Genomic DNA, 22,192 nt, shown 5'->3' on the forward strand with positions numbered 1-22,192 from the left:
TTCTGTTTCTTTTGTTCATTTTTTTTCTTTTTTCTTTTTTCTTTTTTTACTATGACTGGGTTAGGAGGATAACTGGGGCAGCGGTCAGCCTCCAGGAGTAACAGTTTCCTGTACCATCATCTGGCTTGTGGTCACTTCTCTGCTGGCTCCCATGGCTGCTGTCATCCCTGTTCGGTCCTGGTACTAACGATAATGGTTACGTTGCTATGTGTGTTGCTGGGGCCAGGACAGTGGGGAGGCAGAAAGGATGTTACATTTTCAAACTGGTACAGTGAACTGAGAGTGGTTCTGCTGGTGTGGAGGTCCCTGAGGGGTGCCTGGTTCTCAAACACATCAGTTCCTGCTGTCTTCTGACCTGGGGAGGCCCAGTGGCAGTCACATCTCCTTTTGGCTCTTGCCAGGGCTACACGCCACAGGCTTTGTAAGAAACATACCTTGTGGCTCCTGTCTCTCATATAAACTTCAAGCTTCATTGGCAGGGATCATAAGAGTGAACTGGCCGTCTTCTGTGACCCTGAAGAGTCACAAGGAACTTGGACAGGGTGCTTCTCGCTCCTCGGTCACTCTAAAACAGTCCCATCACATCCTGCTGGTGTGATGTCTAAAGTGAGAGCCATTTGCTATGTGTCCTCTGAGGGTGATATGGGTGGGGGAGAAGTAACACCTCACCAACTGCACTTTACTCAAGAAAAAGACTCTTCCTCCTTCTCCCAATTGTGTCTGGGGACTTGGGGAGGGTGATGTCCCGCACAGTTATGGAGAGACCCCTGCTTTGCAAACCACGCAGAGGGATGCAAACTCTACATGCCAAAGACCTATCTTGGCTCCACCAGGCCTGCCCCAGGATATCTGTGATCTTGAGACTCAGCAAGGGAAGACTGGTGACAAGACGAATGATAAAGATAGTAGTTATTGATAGAAGTTGTCGAACATTTTCTGGAGTTCTGCTTTTGGTATGACACAGTAAATACCAAGCAGACCAATCTCCAAAAACAACATCTATACATTTCAGATAAAATACAGAAAAGATAAAATATACCCAAAAGCTCTGGAGAGGCAACAAAGGCAGATTTCAGACAGGAGCTGAAACTTGGAAGAAGTGATCAACAGAGGGTGAGTTTCCCATTTTGTTGCAACTTTTTCATGAGGGTTGGCCAAGTCATGGTGTGATACAGGCTGGCTGAAGGGATGAGGGAAAACCCGCCCTCTTTCTGGCCTGAAGAATCAGAGAAAGAACTGAAGGTGGCGACAGTCTATGGAAAATGAAGAGGGAAGTCCAGAAAGGAGAATGACATATTAGGGGAGCCCAAGCTTCACATGTCAACTCTGCCCAAACCTCTGGCTGACCCCTGAACTACACATGCATGAGGCAGATTGCAAATCACCCAGCTAAGGGAAAAACAGTAGAACTGAGATTTGAGTTGCTACCCACTACAGGTAAGACAGAGGGTGCAACTTGAGTCAAAGCAAGTTACTGCCTCCTTAAAAAAAACCAACACTCTTTGGAGAAATAGAACAGAATCCAGAATGTCCGTATCATAACAGAATGGGTAGAACACAATCCAAAATTTCTCTATTAAGTAGAGATAATAATAATTGCTTCTGAGGGTTGTTGTGAGACTTTAACAGATGATATCTTTAGCATAGTGCTCGCAAAGTATCTGGCATGCAGCTGAGTCATGACGTGTATCTCCTGGGACCTGGAAGAGCTATCACAGGAAATGCCACAAAGAGGTTGCCAAATGTAGTAAATGTCCTAAGTTGGGAGAGAAAGCACATCTATACCGACCAATGCACTTAGGCTCCAGAACCCCAGGGGTAGTGGAGAGGTGTAAGCTAAGAGAGAGATCAGCATTCAAGTTAATTGTCAAGGTTGCCAGTGAGCTAGGCAGAGAAGGGGAGGAAACAATTTCCACAAATTAAGCCAAGAGTGGAAATGACAGGAGGCCAGTCCAAGGAGTACCAGGAAGGTAACACTCCAAGTGCAGGTACAAGATACAACTGGAATAAAGACAAGAGCATGGCCAGCTATGAGGAAGCAGGGGAGGGCCAAGGATTGGAGAGATTTGGAAGACAGTTTTGGGTCCAGTTCACAAGTTTCCCCTGTGATGATGGGGCACATTTTACATGTTTAGGAAGAGTCTTCTAGCCCTGCAATTCCAGGTTATTTATTCCTTTATCTTTTCAAGGGGAAAGCACTAAAGAGGCGGAATCAAGAGTTACCATCACCTTCAGTGGGTAGAATGGGAACGTCCAATGGCTGGCCAACAGAGTGGAGGATGCCTTTGTCTAATTCAGTACCAAGGCCAGCACAGGGCAACCTCTGTCCAAATGATCCACTCGTGTCAAACAGCAAAGACACTGATATAATTTGGTATGTGTGGATGAATGTCCTCGTTACTCCTGATCAGTGTTAGATCGATGTTTTATTTCCATGTTGAGATACAAGGAGATGTCACACAAACAGTGACCCTCTCCAGCCACAGGAAGAATGGGATGGTGTAATGTGTCGTAGACACGCTTCTTTCTGAAGATGGAGGCACGAGAGGGCTCTGCCTTGTTATTACAACATATAGTGAAGGAAGACCCTGCCATCCCCTGTGCATCATCTCCAGGCCCTCCAGGGTTGGCATGCTGCGTTCATTATCAGCATACAGCTTGCCTTGTGGAAGGAGAATGCACGTGGACTGAGAGCAACCTGGGTTTTATGTCTACCCTGCTCCTGAGAATGTAGGACTCAGCTTCCTCGTGTACAACATGGGCAAATTGCCCAGGATATGTGTGTGTGCATGTACCCATGTTCACGCATACACATGCATGATGTATTATTATTATTACATTGTGCGAAGGACTATTCCAATCATATTATAAGTGTTATTTCACTTAGTCTTCATAACAATACCATGAGGCAGGTACCATTGTTACCATCCCTTTCTGCAGATGGAGAAACTGAAGCACAAAGAAATCAAGCTGCTTTTGAAGGATACACAGCTAGTCAGTGGTAAAGTCAGGACCCAAACGCGACAACGTGGCTCCAGCGTGGGTGCTCTTAACCACTGCCCTCCCCTGTCCCCACATGGTAATCCCCCATCCTCGGGACTCAGCAAATGAGGGCAATTATAACAATAACAGCAATTATATCCTTACCACATACTGAAGACAATTCTACAGCATGTTGTCAATTTATTCATTCAACTAGCAAATTATGCAAATGTGCTGAGTGCTTGTGTAATGCAAATGTGCTTACAAAATGTGAAAAATAAATTAAGTCATTTATCTCTCCCTGTGCTTCTGCAGTACCTCTCCCCATGGCAGCAACACCTGGTGCCTGTGGGTGTCAAACGAATGCTTATTAACTTGTGTCTCACACTGTCTGGTCATAGAACATAACGGCATAAATATTATAGTTAATGTTACAATTATCATGAATGAGAATTCCATGTTACAGAACTAGTGCTACTGGAACAGGAGTGAACAAAGGTCCAGACTGAATACCCCTTCCAAAGTCGGGCACGTTCTAAATTCTCCAGCAGACACTGGGCAGTCGGCTTGGTTCTGCCCTATGACATGGGCACAGGGGTTCACTTCTGTCTTCCGGGACCAGCATTTTCTGTGACATTTGACAAGACGTTTCTGCCTCTCAGTCTTGTTCTCCAGTTTGCCCAATTCAGAAGTTTGACAAGGGGATGAAAAGCTGCTACTTCCCTATGCCTGCCATCAGCGCTTGACACGGTCAGCCGGCAGGATCTGGGTTAACCTTTGTTAGAGAAAGCCTGCAGAATTAGGGCCGACCAAAATAATCACTAATGCACGGTGTACCAGAGCACGGTGTTCCGGTCCCCTCTTCCCTTTCATGTGAAATTCACTGCCTTAACTACGTGACCCTCTGCAAAGCCAGCCTTGTGACTAATGGCCCGTTGATCAGCTTTCACTTCCTGACAGCTGTACATATAAATGAATGTTTATCCCAATTAAATAATGAACATCGATTCTTCCTCCCCTCTGACTGCGAAGTGTGCCCTCATGTCAAAGCACCCCCATTGTTCTTCTGTCAAGGATAATATCCTCTCATTTGGAAGAACTCTGCTTGGGGTGGGAGCATGTGCAGGTTAGGATTACTTTGGAGGAAAACAGCACGGGTTTAACAAGACATGGTAGGAACAGATTTTCAGGAATCTTCTAGCATTCTCTAGGGTGGGCAGGAAAGCTACAATTTTTTGAGCACCTGCAATGGCTAGTCCATAAAGTACCCCACATACATTCTTTCATTTTATGGCCACATTAATCTGATAAGTATCATCGCTCCATCGTACAGAGACACATGAAGAATATGAGACTCAAAGACTAAGTGACCTGCTTGTGGTTATGTCGCTGGTCAGTGACTGAGTCACAGTTCAAACAGCCCAACCCAAGTTCTACGTCACTCCAAAGTTGTATTTCCTCAACACCTGGGATGATCACTACCTTCTTCTCATATACTAGACACAGTACTGGGTCTGGGGTCTGGGTGAGTTTCCTGTTCGCTGTATGCCAGGATATGCTACATCCCTTGTGACCTCGAGATCTTCATCTGCAAATCAAAGGCTACCAATACCTGCTCTGCTCACCTGGCCAAATTCTTGTGAATGGGATTTGCACCTGATAATGTGCTGTGCCAGTGTACTGGCTTAGTGACGTGTATATGAACAGCCTTTGTTAATCTGTTCCAGTCTCTGGGCCCCTCTGGACACTTTGCTGCTTTCCCTTCCTGACTCCAGAAGCAAGACTTGGTTGGGTCTGCTTTGCCAATAGCAGCTTTGTTTTCATTATTAGGGATAACTCTGTCTTGAAGTTGGAACAGAAATGGCAACTGAAAGTGCTTTCATGGGAATTTCAAAGATTCCATTTTTCTTAGGGAAAGAAGAAACAGGAGCCAATGGAACAGCAATTAAATCCATAGTCTAAAAACAAATGCTACTAACGCACAGATGATATCATGCAATAGTTGGAATTTCTCCTGTTTTCTCAGGCAAGCCGAGCACGGGCAGCCTTCTGAAATCTCACGCCAGCTGTCAGCGTCTGTTCCAGGGGTTGCCACTCCCATGCGTCTCTGGCAAATTCCTCTCTCCAACCCAAATCTGCTGTACTTAACTCCTAAAATAACCAAGGAAACCATGAGGGGGCCTGGTGCTCCTGCGGCTAACCAGCGTCATGTGGTATCGGGGGTCTTGCTTGTGGCAGTTCCTTGGAATGGAGACGTATTGGTCACACAACAGGAATCATTAATTGAGTAGTCTATGCCCCAACAGATTATCCATCTGGGCCCTCTAATGCCAGGTGGGTTGACACACTCTACAGAGACAAAAGGAACTTGTAGCTTGCCTAGTCAACATCTCCTCTCATGTGCCACAAAATCCGTGTATTTTATCCAGAAAGAAGGCTAATCAGAGGCATCAGACTGGGGCTAAGGCACCGTTAATAGCTGGCCATGAAGGCACAACATCTGATCTCATGACAAGTAAGCCTATCTTGAGCAAGAGATTTCCTGGGGCCTGAAAACCTACTAACATATAGGGAAGAAAGTTCAGTGGTTCCACAAAAACGTCAATCATACTCATAGAATTACCATACGACCCAGCAATTCCCTTCCTAGATGTATACCTCCCAAATTGAAAACAAGTATTTAAACAAATCTTTATACACAAATGTTCAGATACACACTCGTCTAAATTGTGTGAAAACAATGCAATGTCCACCAATGGATGAATGGATATACAAATTGTAGTATACTCACACAACGGAATATCATTCAACCATAAAAAGGAATGAAGTACCGGTATGTGTGACACCATGGATGAATTTTTAAAACATTATGCTAAGTGAAAGAAACCAGAAACAAAAGGTCACGTATGGTAAGATTCTGTTTACATGAAATAGTCAGAATAGGTAAAGATAGAAACAGATAGCAGGTTGGTGGTCATCAGGGGCTGGGGGAGGAGGAATGGGAGTAATTGCTTCATTATTAAGGGGCCTTATTTTGGAGTCATGAAAATATTTTGAACTAGATAGATATGGTGGCTGTACATTATAAATATACTAAATGCCACTGAATTATTCACTTTAAAATGGTTATGTGAATTTCATCTAATTTTTTAAGAAACCTATTATTAAAGCCTGCAACTTCCTCTGAAATGCATAAAAAATAAAGATGGACTGATGAATGGACAGATATAAATATGTGATAAAACACAAAGAATAAAATACTAATTATGGAATTCAGGTCGGGGTACATGGGTGTTCACTGTAAAATTCAATGTCTCAATGGGTTTGAAATTTTTTAATAAAAAAATGGTAGGAAAAGAATAAAACCTTGTACTTATCATCTCATCGGGCACTTGACAGGAGGTAACAGAGCGCTAGTCTCCTGGCCCTGACCGGATGTGTTGGGAACCTGTCAGACGCAGTCCTCATTTCCCCTTCTTGCCCCCACGTTGCCCATCTGCAGATAACGTCTTCTTGTCATGATAATACCTGCCACTTGCCCACGTCTACTACAGCCAGAAACTAAGCCAGGTGACTTACAGTTATTGTCTCCAAACTTGATAACACTTAAAGTCAGTTACAGATGAGAAACCTTCTATAACGATAAGTAAAACCAGACACAAAAGAGTACTTACGTTTTCTGTAAGTACATTCTATAGGAAGAAGACAAATCAACAGGCACAATGAATTTATGCTGTTTAGAGAGAGGATAATGCCATTCTTGGGAGGGTAGTTGACTGGAAGGGCTCATGAGGTGGGGGCCGGGGGGCCATCCAGGCTGCTGTGCTGGTACCAATCTGTTTCTCAATCTAGTGTTGACATGAGTGCATCCACATTGAGAAAATCCACTGAGCTACACTATATGCACCTTTTTAAAACGTATACTATATAACAATAAAAGTTTAATAAAACTAAATCAATGAAAGAGTTAAGTAAAAAGTAATCAGTAAAACCAATAGCTGGCTTGTTGAAAACATTAATTAAAAAATAAAAAGAAAAGGGGGAAAGGATTAAGATGTACAAATTGCCAGTTATAAAAACAGTCAAAGGGATATAAAGTAAAGCACAGGGAATATAGTCAATAATGTTGTAATAACGATGTATCAGTGCCAGGTGGGTACTAGACTTATCTGGCGATCACTTCGTAAGCTATATAAATGTCCAATCAGTATGTTGTACACTTGAAACTAATATAATATTGTACTATGGCAACTATAATTGAAAATTTTTTTTTAAAGTGTAAAAGAACATATTCTAGTTAAACAATTAATAAAGGGCAGCGTATGGGTCTAAAAAAAATGGAGAAAAGACAAGTGAGTAATATCAGATGTAAGAAAAGACATAACTACTAATATAGAAGGAGTTGTAATTTTACAGCAGAATACCATATATAGATTAGTTCTAATGAAAATCCTGATGAAATGAATCATTTTAAGAACACAACTTAAACAGAGACTCAGTTGCTCTCTAGAGTCTAAACAATAGCTGAATTCACAACCCCTTTTCTCTTGTTAGCATCTGGAGCAGCACAACCACACACACACAGGGCCGGACCAATTAGTAAATGGCTGGGGGCCACTGTGAATGGTAGACCCTTTGTTCTGCAGAAACTATAAAACCTGCCGGAGAAAGGTGGTGGGAGTCACTGTGTTCAGAGTCTAACTCCATTTCTTAGGAAACTCCAGAGCACTGGGACAAGATCTCGTCTTGGTTGCCTCCCAGAGGCCAGGCGATGGCTAAGTAGCACTGGATGGCTCACACCTGTTAAAAGATGCAACACTACATTGGGGGAAGGGCATAGTATTTTTGTTGTAATAAGTATTGTTTTATTTAAAAATAAGAAGCCACCTTTTTCTTACTTGATAGGTGCTTGGAAATGTTCTTTTGGCTTTAAATAGGTTTTCAAAGAAAAGTCAACTCTGAGGCATGGAGGGGAAGAAATTCAATAAATGTTAAGTTTAGGCAATAATCCATTAGCAGCTGGGCAGGATATTGTTGCGGGAGCTTTTTCTCTGCAAGCCCTAACCGGACACTTCGAGGTAAGACAATGGTAAGCCCTTTGAGTGGGAAGAAATGGCCAAGAGAATTAGATGTTGCAAGGGGGATCAGAAGGACCAAAGAGAACCAGAGTTTATGGGGTTGGACAACCTGAACTTTCCTGGTTACTCCAGAAAGGCGTTTTTGTAATGAGAGCAAAAGTCAGTACAGAAATGGCTGGAGGAAAAGACAGGAGGGGCCTTTCCTTAGACTGGTGGTGGTGGTGTGGTGGTGGTGGTGGTGGTGGTGGTGATGGGCGGGGCTTTTGTGAAGTGTGGTGCTGTCATAAAGGTAGAATTGGGGAGAGAGGATGTGGTTTGTTTATGCTTAGGAAGGAACAGAGCATATTTGTAGGCTGACGGGAAGGCTCAGGATGCAAATGATCAAGATACAAAAGAGAAAATGGAAATAATAGATGAAGCAAGATCCTAGACTCAGGAAGATGGGAGAATGTGGGCTCAAGGAGAAGGCTGGCTTTGGAAGGAGACTAACTAACAGAACTGGCATAACCTTTTTAGTGGGTTGAATAGGGGCCCCCAACAGGTATGTCCATTTCTAAACCCCCAGGACTTGTGAATGCGACCTTTCTTGGAAATAAGGCCTTTGCAGACAAAATGAAGGCTCTGTAGATGAGATCACCTTGGATTTAGGGTGGCCTTAAGTCCAATAACTGATGTCCTTATAAGAGAAAGGAGAGGGGGATCTGAGACTCAGACACAGAGGAAACATACAGGGAAAAGGCCGTGTGAAGATGGAGGCACAGGCTCAAGTTACAGGGGCCCAAGCCAAGAAAAGCTGACAGCCACCAGAGAGGCAAGGAAGGAGTCCGCCCTCGAGCCTCCAGAGGGAGCACAGCCCTGCCGACGCCTTCATTTCAGGATTCTGGCCTCCAGAAAACTGACAGCATACATTTCTTTTGTTTTAAGCCACCTAGTTTCTGGTTAATTTGTTAGGACAGCCACAGGAAACTAATACAACCTCCAAACTCCCGGTTAAACGTGGATCCACTAGAGTGAGCAAACCCAAGATACACTGATATACTTCTTAGATGTGTCCTCACGTGAGGCCAGCAGGCTACTAAAACCTTGTCCCTAGAACAACCACAGCTTGAAGGTGTCCTTCAGAGTCAATGTCCCGTCTCCATTGAGCCTGCTTTCCCTTGTCCTGATTGGCATTTCTCACTGCACCCCCAACTCTCATCCCAGTTGCTTTAGGTTCAAAGCAGTAAATCCTCTGGTTTCTTTCTCCAAACTATGTAGATTACATGAAAAATCCAATTAAGAGGCCATGAAGAAAAGACACAGGATATGTTCCCTCCGGTCCCCTCCTCTCCCCTCCCCTCCCCTCCCCTCCCCTCCCCTTCCCTCCCCTCCCCTCCCCTCCCCTCCCCTCTGCTTCATTTAATTCAAACAACTGCTTGATTTCTCCTGGGCACCTACACAAACACTTATTTTTATGGTTGGTCTAACTGCTAATTCCCACCACTTAAGCTCAAGTTCCTCAAATCATCACAACTTAATGTGCCACCAATTACAGCATAACGAGTCACTGAGAATCATTTATTCAAAACATTTTAGCTCCCTAGCTGAGATTCAGAGAAGAAGGATATTATCCTATATATCCAATTCACTGAGAAATTCCCCATCTAAAATCACTATAGGTCATCCAGTTTCCAAAGGAGGCTTTAGGGGGGAAAACTGATAGAGGAACACATTCATTCACTTCATATTTATTTAGTAGCTACTTGCTACCAAGTACTTTGTGCTAGGTGTTAGAACTACTGATAGATGTATGAATGAGAGGAATTCACCTGACATTCGAAGAGCTCACTGTCTCATGTATAGTTGGGGAAAAGATGCTTAGCTGAACAATAAGAGTACAATACGATAAGCACTATCTTGCAGTATAAACTGTACTGCATCGGCATCTTGGGAAGGTAAGGGGTGTTTCTGGAGACGGGGTAGGGCATGTGCTAGAGAGTCTCGTCTGCAGCTCGGAATGCACCCTCCACCTCTCCCCACCTGCTCTGTGCTCTTGGAGGTGTCCTCTATGAACTGTATCCTCGGCTTCCAGATGGGTTCAAGCAATGGGAGGGCATCAGAGGATGGAGGAGAGAGAACTCCGTCCCCATCATCCTGCAGGTCAGCAGGTACTGCACTGTCCTAGGAAAGGCCATAGCTTCTATCTGGAGGCCCTTCTTAGGAGTCTGACCATGTCCTAGTAACGGCTCCCTCCTTCCTGTTTTCAGCAGTTGCTGGCTTTTGACTGCCTCACCATCCCGTCTTGTTTTTTGTTTGTTTTGTTTGTTTTTTTAATCTTGCCAGCACCTTTGTAAATAGTCCCATCATGCTATATCCTCTAACCACTTGTTGGAGTATGCCATCTATTTCCTGCTGGGACCTTGAGGGACACAGGGGTTGAGCGATGCTTCACAGATGGGGTGACCTTTGAACATGTCCTGGAGAACAAGTAAGGTTTCACCAAGTGCACACAGGCTGAAGTGAGAATATTATCAAGGCTGGGAGGCCTGGGAGCCCACTGTACTTTTAGTGACTAATAAGTAAGGCTTATCTTCTTCAAGAGAAGCATGTGGGGAGCGGTGGGAAAAGAAACTGGAAAGTTGAAAGACCTTGGGTGCCATGCTAAGGCTTTTCAGTTTTATCCTATAAGGGATGGGAAATTCAAAAGACACTGACAGCATTCTACTGCCTTGGATTTTCAGATATCCAGGTCTTTCTATGAAAACTGTATTTCAGATACAAGAATCTGGTGCCCTGTGCCCTGGTAGAGGCTGGTAGATCTGTGCCCTGAATGTATGCTTTATTGGTCTTGTACCCATCCCTAATTGGTGGTTAATAAAATTCACTCTCAGACTGTGAGCAGGAAAGCTACTGACTTTTAAAAAGACCAAATCACTTCAAAAGCTTTTTCTTCTCAGTCCCAATTTATTGGTCCTTCTACGTATGTGTCACAGAGAAAGAGAATGTTCCTCTGGAGGTACATCCCAGTTTCATTCACGTACAGAAAACTTTGCTGAACATGACAGTCTTTCACAGACCCTTATAAAAGGGCGTGCTTGATCAGAACTAAGATTCTTGGCTCAGGTCTTAGGGAAGAGGGAGGCGGGAGGCCAAACTAACATCTGGTGAAGGGTAGTGGAGGCCTTATGCATGGGTGTGAGAAGGAAGAGGCATTGAGGAAGAGAGAGAAACTCAGAGCAGCACTGTCCAAGAGAAACGTGACATACACCACAAATGCGAGGCACATATGCAATTTTAAATGTTGTAGAAGCCACCAAAAAAAAATAAATAAATAAGTAAAAAGAGGTGGAAGCAATCCAAGTGTCCATTGATGGATGAATGGACAAACAAAATGTGGTGCATACAGACAATGGAATATTATTCCAGTAAATAGGAAGGAAATCCTGACATCTATGCTACAACATAGGTGAACTTTGAGGCTAGTATGCTTAGAGGAATCAGCCAATCATCAAAGACAAATACTGTGTGATTCCACTTATATGAGGTACCTAGAGCAGTCAAATTCATAGAGACAGAAAGCCGAAGAGTGGCTACCAGGGACAAAACGAAGGAAGGAAGGAATGGGGAGTTGTTTAATAGTACAGGGTATCCGTTTTGCAAGACAAAAAGAGTTCTGGAGATGAGTGGCACAACAATGGACATACACTTAACACTACTGAACTGGACGCTTAAAAACGGTTAAGGTGGTAAATTTTATGTTATGTTTATTTTACCAAAATTAATTTTAGGAATACAGTTTATTTAACCCATTATATCTAGAACATTATCATTTTGATATGCAATCAATACTAATGTATTGAGATAGTCTACAGTGTTTAAATACTAAGATCTAGTATGTATTTTTACACTTATTGAACACGTGCATTTGCACTATGTTCCAGGTGCTCAATAGCCATGCGTGGCTACTGGCTTCCACACTGGACGGTGCATGGCTAGGGCACTGCACAGAGGAGGGGGCTCAGCTGAGATGAGTGACTTTTCCTTACAAGTGCACCCAAGACTGTCCCCGCGGTGATATTTTGTTCAGAGGCTTCTTCCTTTAGGAACTTGCCTTTGAGGCAAAACCTCAGTGTCCGGTGCAGCCCCGTGGGAGGGTGGTTCCAAAGGCCACGCCACAGCCCTCTGTCGAAAGAGACCAGAGACCACTGAGTCCGGCTCTACTTTCCCGGGAAAACCCTCTGTTGTGACTGCTGTGGCCCCCGATCCGGTGCTCACGTGCTGGTACGTCACTGAGGTACGGTCATCGATCACAGACGTCAGGGTCAGACTCACTAGCGCCGTGACCTTGGCCAAGTTGTACACCACCTCAGAGCCTGAGTTCTCTCTTTGGTGAAACAGAGATAGGGATGGTGGCCGTCATATATGGCTGTTCTGAGAATCGACTCAAAATGCATGTGCCACGTTTCACTCAAAAGTGACGGGTGCACAGACAACAGTGTGAGTCACTTTGTTACAAAAAATCACCATCATCGTCTCTATCATTATGACTATACTGTATTTTAGCTGCACAGTCGTGTTCGGCCGTCCTCTCAGAATTTCAGTCACCCCCTAGCTAATGTGAAGTGTGCAGCGATCAAGAACCCAGCCTTGGAGTTAGACCGCTTGGGCTCGAATTGTGGTTCTGCCACTTTCAGGTGGCATGAGCCTCTTGTCTCAATGCCTCTTCCTCATCCCCTGGTGCCAAACACACGGCTCCGTCTCCCCTGCAGCATAACCTCCTATGTCACAATTTTTAAATCTGCAAAATGGGAATAATAGCAGTGAACACTGCATACAATTATTGTGAGGATTAGATGCACTCATGTAGATGGGGCACTTAAAACATGCCCCAGCACTCAGCAAGCCTCAGGTGAGTGGACGTTGTTTACACTGAACCAAGGACTGGGGGGCAGCGATAAACAAAGCAGAAACTGTACTTGCTCTCCCAGAGAATGATCCCGTAGGAAACCTGGGCCTTAAACCAATGATACCACAATGACGGAGGAGTGTTATCAAATGGAAGCTCCTTACAAACGTCTTCCTTACATTCGTGGGCTACAGTGTAAGAGTCTCTTGCCCTCTCCTTAGCAGACAAAAGCTTTATTCTCTGGCGGTCTGTGGGCATGCCATTTCTCCTGGTCTGTCCATCATTGGAAGCACAAGGCTGCCTTTCCTTCTCAGACCACTGCCCCATCAACTCTACTCGAATTCAGAGGGACCAGTGGCTCCACAGTTTTGTGAAGCAGTATGTCTTCTATTAAGCCCTTGCAGACTGAAAGAGTCACTACCACTCCTAAAAACCACAAATTTATCAAACCTGCTTCTATATGGGTAGGAAAATCTTGCTCCCAAGATACTGTCATTTCCCTCTTGTGTAGGTCAGAGTGGGCAAATGCATGCTGGGTTTCTGTGTACCGACTCGGTACTCCTGGCCTTTGCACAAGTAATTATGGAATGAACAAAACAGATTAGCGCTGAAGCAATCTGTGGTACACAGGAGGTCAGAACAGCACAGTTTAATCTCCAAATTGACTAGATATGAGAGAACAGGATATAAAAGAAAAATAAACTGTTGATCAAAATTGTCCTTAGAGGAGGTGGAAACTGAAAAAGAAGCATTCTACAGCTCTTATTTGATAAGAGTTGGCATTCCGCCCTGTCTGACCTCCATCATTAAAGCCCATGCGCTCGGGAGAAGTACCCACAGCACTGGAGACCCTAAAACATATTCCTTTTTTCCTCCCAATAAGCTTAGCCAGTGTGCACCTTCCCAAGGACCCCCCATCCCACCCACTTGTTGAGCCTCAGCCTCCAACAGCCCGAGGAGTGTATTTTTCAGCTCTATGCTGACTCTGTCAGGCTCGGGGATCAGGCAGGAGGGCCTGAGGAACCTGTCGGGATTGAGAGAAAATTCTCGGCTGGCTTTCCCTCCTCTGGCCCCTGCTCATCTTTCTGGGGTATCTCGGTACCGGATGGAGAGTTTCTTCCCCCTCCTTCTCCACCCCTTATGGAGATGGAAAGCGGAGGCTGCTGGACATGAGGCCCTCATGTGAAGCACTGACAAAATGAGGGAACCCAAGAAACTTTAGGCTCGTCCTAGGGAGAATGACGCTGCCTGGCTTAATAGGACTCAACAGCCAGCTTTCACAAGTGACTAGTACCTTTTTATAGCTCTGACTTTAGAGGGGGTCATGGTGAGAGAGGAAGGGAGACAGAGAGAGACAGAGAGGAAAAAAGAGAATCTACCGTGCATGAGGCTCTAGATAAAAATAATGTCAAAATAAAATGATATTTATCTAGACCATATTACTGGTGGTTTTAGACAATTGAAATATGTTTCAGAGAACAGTTTGATAATAGGAAAAGCCACAAAAATCTTCGTATTTTTTACCTCATTAATCTCAGTGTTGAAAATTCATTCTCCTTGCAATTTTTTTTAAAAAGAAGGGAAGTACAATTCTCTATGCACAGAAATATTTACAGTGGCATTACAACTATGGGAAAACTGGAAACAATTAACATAGCTAACAATTGCTAAACAGATTACATCACATCCATTTAAGGGATTAATACATTTAATCCAGCCACAATTACCATCTACACGTATGTGAAAGCACTACTGGAAGATGGGAAAGTATTTATGGACTAATACTGAGGAAAGAAGCAGAGTAAAGGATACATCTAGACTGTGCTTAAAATTGTGTCAAAAAAAGCATGCTTGGAGAAAGACAGCACAGAGAAGAACCAGAGGTACTAAAAAGGGTAAGATTAGGAGAAAGTCTTTAAAAAAAAGTACTATGTAATGTTCCACAATGCACTGTTACTAGTAATGGCAAAAATAAATAATAGCAAAGCAAAGGCATCTGATTACTCATCTTGTCTCATTTCTTTGGCCTTCCCTGGTTGCTTAAGTTAGATCTTCCCAACCTGTGTGCCAAGACACAGCACTGTGCAATGCATGAGTTCCACATAGTGTGATGCCCCAAATATTGAATGCTTTCCACTGGGTCGGCCCCTCGAGCCTCCTAGGCACTCATCTCCATCTTTGAGCAAACTCATCTTTCACCCTGGAGTGTCATGGTGTGAGAAAGGTTGCAAAGCAATGCCTAACCTAAGTGAGAGGATTCCCTGTGAAGCCCATTCCCTGGTTGGTGTTTCATACACGCCCCATAGCAACTTGGGAGTCAGCACCCTGACCCTCCTGCCTAATGGCATTCAGCTCTGCATCCGAGCATCTCCTCGAGCATCGGCTGACTGCTCTCCTCCCAGCCAAGCGCCAGCGTGAAGTGTCTCAGACTCCCCCACCTTCATTAAGCACAGCTGCTCAAAGCCTGCTCTTAATATAAGAGCAACGTCCCTTCCTGGCTCCCTCCTTCTCTCCTTTCTCCACTCTTCCTGGAGAAGGTGAACTTTTACAGATTTACTGCAGATGCTCAAGCATCTTAACACTCAGCATAACCCGCTCAGCTACACCAGAGCTTCTAAAAAGAAAAGGAAGGGAGGATGGGAAAACAAAGAAACAACAAACAACAGTGTCTTCTGATAACCAGAACACAAGCAAGTTTACGAGCAAGTGTACTTTTGCTGGGCACATTATTTAGTAGCAGTAACTACAATCCAAAGATACAAACCAGCTCCCTACGCTAAGACAACCTGCTGCCAGCTACACAAGTGCTTTCAAGCAAAAAAAATTCCCTCTTGCCCTTTTTTTTTTTAATTAAAGTTTATTGGGGTGACAATTGTTAGTCAAGTTACATACATTTCAGGTGTACAATTCTGTAATACATCATCTTTATATATCCTGCCCTTTTTCAGCTTCAGTCCAGCCAACATTCACAGCAAATCCCAGGTTTGATTTTAAAAAGAAAAACCCATTAAAAAACTTTCCCAAAGTTCAAGACGGCATGAATGCTGTCAGCTCTGACAGCCCTGCCTATTTGCTCTGGGCTGAGAAGATGCATAAAACACAGCCCGTGCTTTTCCATGCCTGGGCTGTTCTGTTCTCACTGAACTCTTTTAATTGAGAGATTACATCGGTTGGATTTGGTGTTTACTCCAGACAACTTGAGCTGAGAACCAGAGATACAGAAGTCACCCTCGCCCCTTTGTGGCTAGTGGGATGTCAGTGCCCCTGCAGAATTGCTGCCGGATAGCAAAGGGATGGAGCCCTACATGGCTGCAAAAGAAACTTGAAAAAGAAACCCTCTGGGAGAGTCCTCCCGCTCAGGAAAGCTCTCCTGGGCTGAGGTGTCTTTCTGCCATGCAGTCCACTCTCAAGGGTGAAGATGAAAAAAAAAAGAAAATATTTCCCACCTGCTGCTGGCGTGTATTAGGATCATTAGAGAAATTGCAAGTGCGTATGGGCACACTGCTGCAACTCCTTTGGAAGGGGAGGGCAGATCCCAAATGCACTTGTTAACTGTGTGAACCATCCCTCCCACCCTTGCCACAAAGCCCCAAGCCACACACACACGCACACCCACCTCACAGGCAAGCCCCCTCCCCAGGATTCCTTTCCCAGCTGGAGAGAAATCATAAAATGCTACTCACATGTGGCAGCTTCAGCCTCCCTTTGCCTCTCCCCAGCCTGTGCACGGGCTCCGGTCGCTGCTGCTGCTGCTTCTGCTGCTTCTGCTGCTTCTGCTGCTTTTCCTGCTGCAAGTGAAACAAACCTTCATCGACAGAGATGGTTTTCCTCTGGGCTGCTTTGTCTGAGATTCCCCAGATGGATGCCGACTCATTTATGTCATTATCCGAGTTCGATAGCTCCCCGAACACAGGCAAGGCTTTGGGGCTGTCATCTTCCACAGGCTGGGCTTCTGGTGAGAGAAACAACAGACCTGAAACTGACAACTGATCAACTGATCGCATGCAAACACTCCAGGGGATGGCAACCCAAGACTACGAGGTAACACATTAGCTTGCAATGATACCACGCACAGCCGTGGATCATCTGTCTTCTACTGGCACTGGGAGCCTGACCAAGTTGAAGAGACATTATTTATGAACTTACAGCTTCCAGAATGACTCCAGGTGAAGCCATATGGACATCATAAAGTACAGTGTCACAGAAGGGTTCTGCCACCCCTAGACATGTTCCACACTGTTGAAATCAATAAGGGGGGAGGGGGAATATCATTTGGTGGTTGAAAGTTCAAGCTTTTAGACAGACCAAGGTTTATAAACATTTAAGTCAACTTAGGTTCAAGCGTGAGCTCCATCATCTGTCAGCTGTGTGAATTTGGGCAAAGTCCTTCTGCTCTCTGGGTCTCTTTCTTCATCTACACATCAGGGATAATAACACTTACCCCATAATAGAGCTGTAAGAAGTAAGCGAGGTGTTACATATAAACGATGGAGTTTAATACATGTCACATAGCTGGCACCCCGTAAGGAACATAAAGATCCCTCATCCTGTAGTAGTATTTATTTACTTTGGGGACTCTTTTCTCAATGAAGAACCTGGTGATTGTACTATAAAATATCAGGATAATTCCAGTGGTCCATGTATTTAATTGCTTGCTCAGAAGAAATTGATTATAATACTGTACATATCTGGATAAACCCTGATTTTCAGGTCTCAAGCAGGTAACAGTGCCGGGGTGTCCATCTGTCAGATGTGGGAAATGGAGCCACTGGTTGACCAAAGTCACTCAGCGAGGAGAAGACACTGAGTCCTACTGAGAGAGACACTTAGGAACAGACTTGTGAGAACAGAATGGAAATCTATTTTCACTGAAGCTCTTTATTCAGGAGAGTTGAGATTTCTCATGACCGACAGATTTGGACGAGGGGTTCCTCAGTAGAGAAATCGGTATTCATTTCAAAGAGTAAAAGAGAGTATGGCCAAGCGAGGAGAAAATCCAGACTGTGAATGCCCGAGTAGACCTCTGAGGCAGGCACTCTAGTCCTAACTTCCGTTTTCCCAGTTGAGAACATTAACATTCAGAGGTGGGTCATGACAGACTCATCTCCCAGTCCCCACTACCCCCTAAGCAGCAGAAGAAAGCCTGGACAAGTGCCACTACCATGCCGTGGCAGTTTCAATGGAGCCAACGTAAGCTAGACCCAGGACGGGCAAATGGCTTCGCCTTGTCTACCGGGCTCCAGCTTACCCTACAAAGGATGCTAAATGGAAAGTAGTACGCCTTTAGGTCCAAAGCATGTGCCACCGCTCTCCAGGCGAATCAGGGTGAACGCAGAAATGTTAAAAGCCTGGACCCGAGCCGTCACTGATAAAGTCTTCTCCCACAGGGCTGATGGTCTTTTAAAATATGAAGGGAAGACCGGGGAGGGAAAGAAATACACAAATAGTCAACCAAATCCCAAACAGGTTCCTTCTTCGAGCTGAGAAAGTCTCAGTAAGATTCTATAAACATGGAAGGGCCGTTTATGGAGGAATGTCTACTACATTGTAAATGCTCAATGAATGTCAGTAATTAATAACCAATAAGAAGGGAGATGAAGGAATTGCTATAGTCTGAGCTCATAAATCGTACCAGCATTACACTAGCATTTTACACATGCTGTCTCATTCAATTCTCAACATGCAGCCTGTAAGCAAATCCTGATGGCACTACCTTTAAATCTATCCAGAATTTGACCACCTCTCACTTTCTCCAAGGTGCCATAATGTCTTGCATGGATCATTTCAACAGCCTCCTAACTGTTCTGCATGCCTCCGCTCCTTCCCTCTTGCAGTCTCTTGTCAACACAGCGTGATCTTTTAAAACTTGGAGCTAGACCATACCACTCAGCTCAAAACTCTCCAAAAGCTTCCCATCTCACTTAGAAAACAAGGCCAATGTCCTTATTAGCCTACAAGGTCCTACAAGGTCGGGCCCGTTGCCTCCCCTCTTCTTACATCTCTGAGCCCATTTCCCATTCCTCTCCACATTACTCCCAATGCCCTAGACATACAGACTTCTTGCTGCTCTTTGAACACACCATGCGACCCACCCCAGAGGCCTCTGAACTTGACATTTTCTGTGCCTGGAGCACTCTACCCCCATATACCTACTTGATTCATTTCTTCACTCCTGCAACCCTCTTTCCAACATCACTTTCTCAGTGACACCTTTCCTGATCGCCTTATTTAAAGTCACTCTCTTCCCAGCATTCCCTCTCCCCCAACTGTGTTTTTCTCCATAACACGAACCACCAAATAACATACTGTATATTTCCTATTTTTTGTGCATGTTGTTTGTCTCCAAAAGTCTCCCCCTAGGAGAATGTAAGCTTGATGAGAACAGGCTTTTACAACTCTTTATTTCACTACTGTACACAGTGCCTTGAGTAGAGCCTGCACCAAGTAGGTGCTCATTAAATATTTGAGTTGATGGATAGAACTAAGAGAATTAAATCCCTTGTCAAAGGTCACAGAGTTAACATATAAGAAAGCTGGACTTAGGCAGATGTTTCTGTTTCCATAAACCTTATTCTTTCTAATGTAGCAGCAGTATCTTTATCAAGGTGTTATGCAAACTGTTGTAGACTTACTGCCCACTAGAGCAATACTTGAATTTCTAGTGAATGTTGGGCCTTATGCTACATTTCAGTGGCTTCAGGCTGCATATCTATCATTGTTTGCTAACATTTCTACCAACAAAATATTTTGTGAGCTGCAAGTATATTTTACCAAAGGGAAGAATAGCCACTTTATTTCTTTGAATGGATTTATTGAAATCAATGTTCTGGCTGAAATGAGAATTTTCCTTATGGCAGATGTCCTTGACTGTCCATTCTGAGATAAGAAGCAATCTCTAACACTTTTTAAATCTCTTTTGTGCATCAAATTATTTGAAAAAAACAACACGTAAACAATGCCCTGGAGTGATTGAATTTTTGGAAACATTTCAGAAGTGGTGGTTGAGCGCTATAAGGGACCAGAGACTTAGTTGTTTTTAACAATATGTGGATAAATGAATTCCCTTTTCGTTTGTAACTTTCATTTGTTACTTTCAGGATCTCTTAATGTAGACGAAACTCTCTATCAGGAAGATGTGCTGTCCTCATGGGGCAGTATACCTTTACTGTGGGAAAACGCTGGTGAAGTGGCAAAGATCTCTGGCTTAGGAGTAAGAAAGTCCAAGCTCATTCCCAGTTCTGTCCCTGAACACCTGGGCAACTGTGGGGAAAGCTCTTCAGTCCACTTGGTCTTCGTTTCTTTATCTGTATAAAGAAGAGCTTGGACTAGCTTATCTTTGTTATCTCTTCCAGGTTTAAATGTTTTTTAGACCACAAGTTCCGTTTCCAGCTGTGAGGGTGAATGTGTTCATACTGCAATCACGTGATGGATAACGAAGTTTAAGGAGCTAGACTCTGCTATAAGTACAGCGTTTCCCTGAAAATAAGACCTAGCTGGACCATCAGCTCTAACGCGCCTTTTGGGGCAAAAAGTAATATGACCGGTCTTATTTTAATACAAGAAACACAGTAGACCAAACCCGCCTGGTCTACCTCAGAATATATTCATTCATTCACTCATCATTCATTCATTCATTCACTCACTCATTTAACGAGTCCATACTACATACGTGCCACTCTGTTATATGTTTGAGTGTACAGAGAGTAAAACACAGTCTTTGTATTAAAGGGGATCATACTGTAGTATTGGATGTAACAAAACACACGGACAATTATGATTCTATGATGGTGAGGAAACAGAGGAGGACCACTTGATTAAGTCTTGGATTTATGGATGGCTTTTTGGAGGAAGTGACCCTTGAGATGAATCTTGAAGAACGTGAAGGAGTTGTCCAGGAGGAAAAAGCTAGAAAGGGATGACATAGGTGATCCAGATGGAGAACACATCACCTGTAAAAGTGAGAAAGCTGCCAGAATTAGACCATGTTTAATCCATTGAGTTTTTGGAGCAGGAATCTGACTTTGTATCTTATTTCTCCTGCTCTTCTCTGAAAATTTCAAAGTCCTTATCTTTATTCATCATAAGGATAGAGAGATATTTGGGTTTCAGAGTCTGTTTAGTAGCATCGTGTACAAAGAAGGCAAAGGGACTGACTAAAGCGAGACGTGGAATTGATACTGACATGTCTGCTAATGTTGTCCTTGTGTCCTGCCATCTGTCATCTCCCACCCGACCCTCACTATTCTGCCGAGTAAGTTATGTAGGTGTACACAACCACTTGGAATGCATTAACATTCACCAGGTAAAGATGCATTGTTGCTCAATCAATCTTGCATGAGGAATGATTTATCATCAAGATGAGGGTGACTGGAGCCCGACATCCTGGGCCTGAGTCCTGGTTCAGACTTACTTTCTTCATCTGTGAAATGGAAGATCATAATAGTACTTAGTTCAAGGTTTGTGAATTAATTGAGATAATCCATATAAAGCTCTTCGGACCAGGCCTGCCCCATGGGAAGAGCTTGATACATTCTAGCCGATTCACTCAGGCATCTGCACTTTCTCAGAAATTTTGAACTAATTTCACGTTGGGTTGCTTGAGTTGGTGTATTCCCCACATAAACTATGAAAATTGGAATTAAATTGTTAGGCTTTAACTATATTGCAGAAATCACTGCTCAAGCAATTGGTAAGCAATCCTATCAGATCTCAACTTGACAATTTTCAGTTACTGGGTGACTGGCAGCCAAGACTAAGATACATGTTTAGCCAGGAGATGCATGAGCTAAGATTAGGGTTGGATCTGCCAAGGCTGCTTCTTTCCTTCAAGCTACTTGATGTTGGCAAACGCTTTTCCATTTGAGCTTCTAAGGGCAGGGATTTGCCTTCCATTTTACAGACCTAGTGCTTAGTTCAGTGTGTGCCACTCACAGGTGCTCTGTGAAGCCTTGCACTGGCCTGCCACAATTGAGGCCATTTAGACCTTGTAGATAACCGATTGCGATTGTATATGTCCACTGACGATCCGTCACTGCAGAGCTGCAGGACAACTTTGTATCTATATCGCCAAGTCACTGTTATAGAACGTATAGCCAGCGCAGCGAGATGGCACTGAGCCGCATACGAAGACAATGGACCCTGAACCCGGATGCATATCACGAAGATGAGGCTTGAAAAGGCTGTTTTTGCAATCACTAGGGAACCTTGTTGAAGTTTCAGGATCCATGTTGGGGATTTAAGAGACTTT

At 44.0% G+C, this 22,192-nt stretch overlaps 1 protein-coding gene across 1 annotated transcript in view; it reads right to left on the minus strand.

The window, feature by feature from the left end:
• Nucleotides 1–16,902, minus strand: part of ANKFN1 (ankyrin repeat and fibronectin type III domain containing 1) — a 378,383-nt gene extending 361,481 nt beyond the window's left edge. The window contains exon 1 of the mRNA XM_088802168.1: nt 16,629–16,902. The gene's annotated coding sequence lies outside the window, so the exon portion shown is untranslated. The remainder of the gene's footprint in view (nt 1–16,628) is intronic.
• Between the last annotated feature and the right edge of the window lie 5,290 nt (nt 16,903–22,192).

Source organism: Rhinolophus sinicus, chromosome 12, assembly GCF_057876585.1.
Source record: "Rhinolophus sinicus isolate RSI-liver-muscle chromosome 12, RSI-T2T, whole genome shotgun sequence".
NCBI classification, from domain to species: domain Eukaryota; kingdom Metazoa; phylum Chordata; class Mammalia; order Chiroptera; family Rhinolophidae; genus Rhinolophus; species Rhinolophus sinicus.